General features: G+C 38.8%; 1 long non-coding RNA gene across 3 annotated transcripts; it reads right to left on the bottom strand.

Moving 5' to 3' along the window:
- Positions 1–1,777: 1,777 nt before the first annotated feature.
- Positions 1,778–5,014, bottom strand: LOC138838570 (uncharacterized). Of its 3 annotated transcripts, none has more exons than XR_011375664.1 (3): positions 4,823–5,014; positions 4,439–4,631; positions 1,778–2,779 (listed from the first exon to the last, which is right to left on the bottom strand). It is a non-coding gene; the product is annotated as an uncharacterized lncRNA (long non-coding RNA). The 3 variants fall into 3 exon arrangements; XR_011375663.1 differs by having other exon boundaries at positions 4,439–4,570; XR_011375665.1 differs by lacking the exon at positions 4,439–4,631 and adding an exon at positions 3,214–3,255.
- Between the last annotated feature and the right edge of the window lie 4,458 nt (positions 5,015–9,472).

Here is a 9,472-nt window from a genome sequence, read left to right as displayed (position 1 = left end):
AGGACAGCTGTTCAAGCTGAAGGTTAGTGGCTAGTATTCATTCCCTCTCATTCTTTGTGCCTTTTGCTGTTGTTGAGCCAACTTTAGGGCAAAATCAGTGCCTGAGACCTATTTGCTGCTATGGCAAAGATGGCTATGAAATCATAGAAGTTATGACCATTGTATTGTGAAGGTGTGTGAGGACACCAACCCCCACACAATTTCCCCAAAATATGTGTCTCCTTTGCCCAGGAGTGCATTCAACAATTCAACAACCAAACTATCACCCAGTTCTTGATAAACTCAGAGTATGTTTCCATTTCCTTTAAAAAAATTCAAGACATGCCTTTGATGATTTGTCAATGAATTACTGAAATAGAGTATATAATTTTATGTATTTGTAAGTCTTTGACCATCTATCTTGAGCCCTTGCCATATTTCTATGTGTTTGCATCTTGTGAAGGGAAATAATGTTTAATTCAGTATGATCAGAGACTACAGTTTGGAACCTTTTGGAGGGAATGCCAACTTTCCATCTGATGTTCTACAAATTGCCATGTTGGTACAGGAACTGTGTAGACTGTCATAAGATAAGAGGCTTGTCCTGATTTCTACTGACTTTCCTCTGGGGTCAGGGGTTGTGATCCCACTGCCTATGTGTTTATTTGCTACACTGGAGGGAACAGACCTCCTCTGAAAATCTACGACTTGGTTGTAAGAGATACTAAATCTCATAACCCAGCTTCCCACATCACTAGGATTACAGGACTGAGTCTCATGGACTCAACTTTTTTATACATACTATATTCAATTTCATTACATTCACTTTCATTTTATTCACATAATAGACAGATATATACAAATATATGTATATGTTTATTCATCTATTTATAATCTGTGTTATATACAGAAACACACAAATATATTCTTATAATTATAATCAAATTATATCACTACTTTCCCCAATAATATTTACACTAATATTTTGTGCAAAAAAATCAAGTTTAAAATTTAAATGCCATTGTAGTTGGAAAAATCATATTCAGTCTTATATACTATGTAATATACTATATATAACATCAAGAATATAACATGTATTTACATATAACTGATTTAAATGTGGAGGATTTTTTCTTCCTGATTTTGTATTTGTTCATCTATGTAAACCTTCTTTTTCCTATTATGGCTTTTGCTTTCCATTATACATATTTTCTATATATTTTCAGCCCTAAGTAGACTTTTTTATAATATTGGAGCCAAATTTTTCTTCCATATTTGTCCAAAGCACAATGAAGTTGTTTTCAAATTCGAACTCACTGTTGGAAGAGAGCCCACATACCACTATAAGTATTGTGGCATTTGTCGCATTTGACAGGATAGCCTTCTAGGACATCTGATCTTCTATGTACTAGACCTTTTATAGCCACCTTATGACCCCATGCAGGCATGGCCTGGCTTCCTTGCCACTCCCTGTGAATTTAACATTTCCCATTATATCCAGTAGGCTCTCTAATACAGCCCCCTGTCTCTCTGTGTTCCCCCCCAGAACACATATGCACAATGTTTCAGATTGTAGGATTAAAAAGAAATATATTTAGGATTCATGAATTTTAGAATATGTCAAAAACATTATTTTAATAAAGTTAAAAAATAAATAGGGTGAACCTTTTACATCAGGACATAAAGAAAAAAAAAGGATTGTCTCAGGAAAAGGAGAAGGAATCAGAAAATCTCCCACAGAGTCCTCAAAGAGATATACTTCCTCATTAAAGACAGGATTTTCTTCCTGAGTCCAGGTAGAGACAGATTCTAATTTCTCAATTGGAAATTGAATCCCCTGCAAGAGGTCAGATTGGTCTGGGTATTGTGAGGAAAGATTCCCTTTCCTCAACTGAATCTAGATTTTGGACCTCACTCATTGGTTTTCCTGAACATAGACTGGGGTCATTTTCCATTAGCACACATTTACCCTGCACACCAAGAAGTGTTTTTTTGACTGGCTTGGTGGCGATCTAGTTGGATTGTGAACATCAATGGAAGACATTCTGGATTGTCTTCATCCTTGGTGTTATGTGCAGGTACACCTGCATCACATGTGGGGTTCAGAACCAGTGGGATGTCCACAGGACTCAAAACCTACTTGGGCCTTTCTACAAATTGAAAAAAAATCCTCTATGTTCACATGCTTTCTGGAGATCTTCCAATCTCAATCAGTCACCATTGACGACATCAATGATGGGTTCTTTATCTGGAGCTCTGCAGGAGCTGCTTTACGGTGATGCAAACCTGAGAATGTAAATAGGTACAGAAATCTTAGAGTAGACCCTAGAAGTTAAGGTGTGACTAAACTTCTGAGGATTTAATGGGAGAAGCTGTAGAATTTGAGGTTGGATTGAACACTGATTAGAATGTAGGGTGTTTCAAATGAGTGGCTACTTCCAAGTTCTTTCAAAAGGAGAACAGATTATACCTGGCATAGAATATCCATAAAAGGACATTTTGCCAAACTGAGGAGTACTAAGGTCTCATGACCAATTGGGCCCATCCCTAGAGACCCAGGTTCCATCCCTCCTCACGAGCCCTGAGGCATCTAAACAAGTTCTTCCTCTTTTTCTTGGTATCATGGGTCATGGGTTCCTCCAGCTGGTCCAGAAGAATATATAAGCAGAAGAGCAGGTCTGAAGAGACCATGTTGATCTTGACATTCTGTGTAAGTTCTTTCAGGGTGTCATGGTTCTTAGGCACATAGAAATCATCAGGGTAGAAGTCCATCCACATAGGGAGGATAGAATAAACAATGCTGTGGGAAGATTAGTGAAAAGGAAAATGAGAGCCCACCCTCTCCATCCTGAACCTTGTACTATAGACTCTTTCTGGCAAGACTTGCATGTTGGGAAGTGGGAAGAGACTCCTGCAAGCAGGATGCTCCTCACAACCCACTTCTAGAAATTTCTCAAATATAATCTTAAAAATTTCTCCCTGTGATAAGAAGAGAAAGTTGTTTCCCCAATGGATCTGACTTGTTATATACAGCCCTCCCTGGCATCCATGAGAATCCAAAACTACAACCACATCCACAACTGTGTAATCTGCTATCCGCTGATGTGCCAAACCTCAACCCTCTGATGAAAATAACAACTGGTGTGCAAAGAAGAAAATTGACTTTGATTCAGAAACGTCAAGGGTACCAAGTTTCAAAGGACAAAATTTCTCTTTGTGCCAATGTCCACTTACTTTTTCACTTGTTCATCTTCCTCCCAGTTATGGTAGAAAGATCTGTACCAATGGGAGAAAGAAGTTAACTCTTTGCTTCTCCTTTTCTGAACAGGACACACATGGGACTGTCTAAGTCACAAATGGTAATGTAAACATGAAATGTCATGTCAAAACCAGCTTTACAATGTCGGTGGGGGGGGAGGGGGGTATAATTGGGTGGGGGAGGGGGAGGCTGGGAAGGGAGGTGAAGGGTAAACAAAGGAGGAGGCTGCAATGCTTGGTAAGAAATGTATGCATTATCCTGCCCATGTAATTGTAGCCCCTCTGTACAGTATGTTCTCAAATAAAATAAAATAATATTAAAAAATAAAAAATAAAAAAATGAATAAAAACTTTTTAAAAAAGTGAAGATATGTCTATACAATTTCATGGAAATACTGTGAGTGTGCTTATATACATCTTTCCAAATAACTGCGGAATGGCTCATGCCTCTAACCCTAGCAATCAGGAAGGTGAGATCTGAGGATCAGATTGAAATCAGTTTGAACCCAGTCTAGTTTGTAAAATCTAAAGACACATCTTCATTTAACCAGCCAAAGGCCAGAACTAGACTTGGGGCTCAATTGTTAGAGTGCTACGAATGTTACAGAACTCAGGCCCCAAATTCAAATTCAAGTTTCATCCTTTCTTCTGTCTATATTCCTTCAAAGGCCTCCAAGATAGTGATTTCCTAGATGAGGGTGGAGGTTGGATGAGACCGGCTCATTCTTTTAATCCTATTCTTTCAGCAAGAAAATCATTAAGGCTCCACTAGCTTATGAGGCAAATGAAATGTTCTGGCAGCCCAGTCCTAAGGAATTAGTCGAAGACTGCTCTTCTTTGTCTCAAGCCAAGCTCCTTTGATAAGACCCCAGTGATACAGTCTCAGAGAGGTACCAATTATTCCAATATTCTGGAGGGGGTCTCATCAGTCTTGGGTTTGAAGGAGGAAATCTCACTTTTTTTTGTCAGTCGTGGGGCTTGAACTCTGGGTTTGGATGTTATCCCTCAGCCTTCAACTCAATGTGAGCACTCTACCAGTTGAGCCACAGCACCACTTCCGGTTTTCTAGTGGTTTACTGGAGATGAGTCACATGGACTTTCCTGTCCAGGCTGGCTTTGAACCTTGATCCTCAGATCTCAGCATCCTGAGTAGCTAGGATTACAGGTGTGGGCCACCGGCACCCGGCTAAGGAATACTCACTTTTTAAACAGAATATCCAGCAACTGCTCTATTGTCCCCGCTTTCTATAGTGGTGGAGGAAGTTTCCAACATAGAAGAGATCAGCTTTCTGGTAGGCAGGGACCAGGTCCATTTCCAGAATTTCCAGCAAACCTGAGTCCAGGCACCATATATTATAAGGCATATTCAGGGTTTGGGCTGACTCATTGTCACACTGGGGTTGTAAAAAAGAATGGATCTTTGAAACATGGAAATGGGAGTACACTTAAATTGAGTAATTGTAATAGAGTGGATTGAAAACTACACAGTAAATATTTTCTCAGTCTACTCATATAAAAGCACACAAGAAGAAGGTTCTAGTGTGGGCTAGGATGAGATTAAATAGGTTTCCTGTCATAGTTTTACCTTGCCGGAGTTGCCTTGGTTTCTTCTTATAACAAGGCCTGAGACATTGGTTTCGTGGTTTAGCACTGATCCATTGTCTGCAGCATCGAGTGAGGCACACACCACTCATGCCTGAGACCTGAATCTCTTGAACTTTGAAAACAATACAGGAGCATCTTTCTTGTTCCTGAGCCACAGGCCAAGTGAGCTGGCTTGAGTTGACTTTTAGTTATAGTTGCTTGGCTCTCAGAGTTTCATATTCTATTCCATTATGAGGGAGGTAGAGTCATATCTCAGAGCCTAATCATCTAAGCTGCTTGCTCACATAAGACCATCCCAAAGACAAACTGTAGACTGAAATCTCCCTTCCTACTTCACTCTATACACATGTGGATATTGTCAAATCCCAACATTATCAGCTAGGCCTAGATAAAGTCATGGTCTCAGTCTCAAAGAGCCCTTCCTAGCTCAGATCCCACCCTTATTTGTCACTATTCTTCTCATCCTGCACAAATCATTTTGCCTCTCAGGGCCCTCTCAGCCTGCCATGTGTTTCTTGCATGTATTATTGACATCCACTTACTAGGACATTGTTAGGTTTTTTGTTTCCTATTTTTCTGTTTGCTCTTGAAGGCTCTGTGTGCTGTCAGCTGGAAAAAAGGTAAGTACCTAGAGGTGGGAAAATAAAAAAAGTATTGAAAAACAAACATTATACATGTAGTCAAACATTTTGTAAGACAGAAGAGCATTTTTGAAACTTTTATTATATTTTATGAATGAGGGGAAGGGGAGAAGGGAAGAGGTGCTGCGTTGTCTTCTCATAATTTAATGGTTATTATTTTAAAATACTATATTTGAAGGAATGTAATATTTAAAGATAAAAACTGTACTCCTGTTCTGTTTATAAGCTAGGCATTTATAAAGCATTCCTCACTAAAGTCCTGTCGTTTGTGTCCCATGAACTGTCCTCCTCCTTCAAAATAATCAAGGAAAACCCTTCACAAATAAGTGGGATGTTGTCCAATATCTGGATAAGAATTTAAGAGACAATATTGCCTGCCATTTTGTGCATGTACTTGTGTGTGTGTGTGTGTGTGTGTGTGTGTGTGTGTGTGTGTGTGTGTGTGTGTGTGTATGTGGGTGAACGTGTGTCTGTGCATAAAGGTGTTTTAAGATTTGAGCAAGGACTATATGACAATCCCGAGGATCTTTCCCTTCACTGTAGTGCTCTACCAATTGTGCCAAAGTTCCACTGCAAGTTTTTGTAGTGAACTGGAGAGGAGAGAGCCTCCAAAACCTGGTGATAAACATTGTTACTGGAAGTAGTGGGGTTGCATGTTTCAGTCCAGCTTCACAACACTCAATATCATAAAACAACAACAGCAAAACCTAATATCAAAATACAATAATAAGATGTAATTAGAATAAAATTTAGTGATATAGTCTGTTAGCATAACTTTCATGAAACCTTGGTTGTAATGATTTAACAACACAAAACCAAATAAATTAGATAATTTCAGTAAATTCTATAAATTTTTTAATTCCATCTTAATAACGGAACAAGAAAACATTCATACTCATAAGGAGAATGTAAAAATGATAAAAGATGGCAGATTATGAAATAGGAACTTCTACACTGCAGGAAAATTATTGTCATGGTTAATATATGGTGGTATTGTAATGGTGAATATATGATAATGTTCTTCAGAACAGCAATAGATAAATATATATTTACTGCACATAGTTTAACTTGTCTATCTCTATCAACTTCCAGTCTTCAAGTGCACATTATCAATGTATTCATGTTTATGGTATATTCCAAAAAAATAACTATCAGAGGCAGGAGTTACCAAAATATATTACCTTCAAAGTGTTAGGAGATAAACTTGCTAATTATATTGACTATTTTATATATTAAGCATGTAGTCTGTTATCATTGTATCTCTAAGTATGTACAAACACTACTTCAAAGTGAAACGAAATACAACAAGGTTTTGAAGGCATATGCCTGTAAAGCTAGCTATTTGGGACATCACTTCAAGACCAGTGTAGTTTTACCTGCAATGCTCCACAACCCCTGGCTCTGTGTGATGGAATACGTCTATCATCCCATGTCCATTGGGAGCTTAGAGCAGGAGGATTTCAATTCCATGCCATACTGGGCAAGAACTTCCACATGGCTCCATCTCAAGCAAAGAAGGTTCAACACTCCCCCACCTAAGTGAAAATAAAAATAAGAGCATTGTAGTATAAGAAACAAACAATATTAAAACATGCCAATACAAACCATCATGAACAACACACACCTAGTGTTTGTTTCTCATACCTGTAATCCTAACTATAGCTAGGATTATATATGTGAGCCAGAGGCACTAGGCAGTTCATTATTTTAAAAATTACTATTTGAGTGTCTGCTTTGACTCCGAGGTCTTTGATCCATTTGGAGTTGATTCTGGTGCAAGGATCTAGCTTTAGTCTTCTACAAGTAGATAAGCAAATTTGCCAGCACCATTTACTGAAAAGGCTGTCTTTCTTCCATTCTATTTTTCTAGCTCCATTATAGAAGATTAGATGGCTATAGGTCTGTAGGTTCATTTCTGGGATATCAATTCTATTCCATTAGAACTGAGGTCTGTTCTTGTGCCAGAACAAAGCTGTTTTGATTACTATGGCTTTGTAGTAGAGTTTGAAATTTGGTATTGATGTTCCTCTAGCACTGTTCATTCTATTAAGGATCATTTTTGCTATTCGGTGTCTTTTATTGTTCCATATGAATTTTTGGACTGCTTCTTCTATTCCCTTGCAGAATGAGTTTGGAATAATGATAGTTATCGCATTGAATTTGTAGATAGCCTTGGGAAGTATTGACATTTTCACGATGTTGATCCTAATCCAGGAGAATGGGAAGTTTTGCCACTTTCTAAGTTCTGTTTTGATTTCCGTTTTCAGGTTTTTAAAGTTTTCATCATAGAGGTACTTAGAGGGTAATGAGAAAATATGAAGCTAGAGATCCTTTCAGATTATCCCACCCACTCTTCTATTACTTTAAGCAAAAAACAAAACAAAGGAAAGCAAACAAAATAGACTTTATGGTTAATTAAGCTGCTATTAAAGATTCCAGGCAGAATTATACAGCTAAACGATGAGTTAGTACATATGTTTTGTCAATACTGAACTTACATGTGTCACAAAAATATCCATGGATTTATAACTAGAAATTTTGAAGTGTTAAGTATATTAATTAGGTGAGTTTCATAAGATAGCCAATGAATAGAACACCGCACGGAATTCAGTCTGGTAAAGTAGTTTATTTACTGAACTGCTGCCCATGCCATACATGGTTGAAAGGCATGTACAAAAAATAGGGTAGGAGTTCCGGGAAGATGGAGGAGGAGAAGCTGGCTAAACAAGTTCTTACATAGAAAGCAGTTTTAGTGTTCCAGGAAACAGTCCTAAGCCAGAGAATCACACCAAGTGTGCCATCACAGGACAGAGAGTTAGGCCAGAGAGGGAAAATCCAGGCAAGGAGACAGATCTGACCATTTGCCAGCAGCTGCGGCTGCAGCCGCAGTAGCAGTGGCTGTTGCCACCATACCGGTAATACAGAGAGTCCGGGACAAACGCGCAAAATATGGCAGGCAAGCAGATTCTACACAACACCAGCAAGAACTGACAAGGAGCAGACATCTTCATTCTGAAATTTGTAGACAGAGAGGACCCAGGAACTAAGACTCCAGCGTTAGTAGAAGCCTGACATCCTCACTTCTTCTGAGGGAGCAGAGGAGGGAAGGCCACCTCTCCAGATCCCCACTACAAGAGATCTCCATATTTGATACTGACAAAGGTATGGATGAGCAGCTAGCTCCAACTCAGGCCTTGGAAGGAAACAAGAGTCATTTAGCAGGTCACAGAAACCTCACCTGACCTGCCAGTCTTAGCTCTACCCAGGGAAAATTCTCCCAGCCTGGCTGAGCAAGCTCCGCCAGACCCAGGAGTGGATTTCTTCCCTGGGTAAACTGAACCAGAGGCTACCCCTCCCTACAGCATCCTTGACAACCAATTGAAATTCAGTAGACATAAACCCTGAGAATGGCTCCAGGCTGGGCTCTGTAAGTATCTCAGGAGCTAACTCCTCAGGGAAAAGTTGCTGTTTGCTGAAAGGACTCAACTCTACCCAGAACCTAGCGTCATCACAGCATCTTCATACTAGAGGAAACAGCCATCTCCCTCTTTTGAGATACTCAAAGCAGATCTCCCTCCCATTGAACTAACTTGGGAGGGAATCACAAAATCCTAGGTAAAGCAGAGAACTTTCTGCCTACTCAAACAAACTGACTTAAGAAACCATCTAAGCCACAGGAAAATCAAACACCACAAGCATACCAGAGACTCCAACAAGAGACTAGTTACATACAAAAGGGAGATACAGGATATTCCCATTCCCCCCAAAAAAAATCAAAGAGCATTTTTTGTACCTTTATAAAAAAATTTAATTTTTTTAAATTTTAATTTTTAACATTAAAAAATTTTGTTTTCTATTAACTTTTTTTCTTCCTCTTATAACATTATTTTAAGGGTATATGTGTGTGTACTTTTTTTTCTTTATAAAAATTTGATTTTGTTTAGCTCTACTGACCTTTCAACCCTTTTTTCCTTTCCTTCTCATTCTTT

This window comes from Dipodomys merriami, unplaced genomic scaffold, assembly GCF_024711535.1.
Source record: "Dipodomys merriami isolate MVZ:Mamm:240054 unplaced genomic scaffold, mDipMer1.0.p SCAF_283, whole genome shotgun sequence".
In the NCBI taxonomy this organism is placed as follows: domain Eukaryota; kingdom Metazoa; phylum Chordata; class Mammalia; order Rodentia; family Heteromyidae; genus Dipodomys; species Dipodomys merriami.
This window is presented reverse-complemented; position numbering and strand designations above follow the sequence as displayed.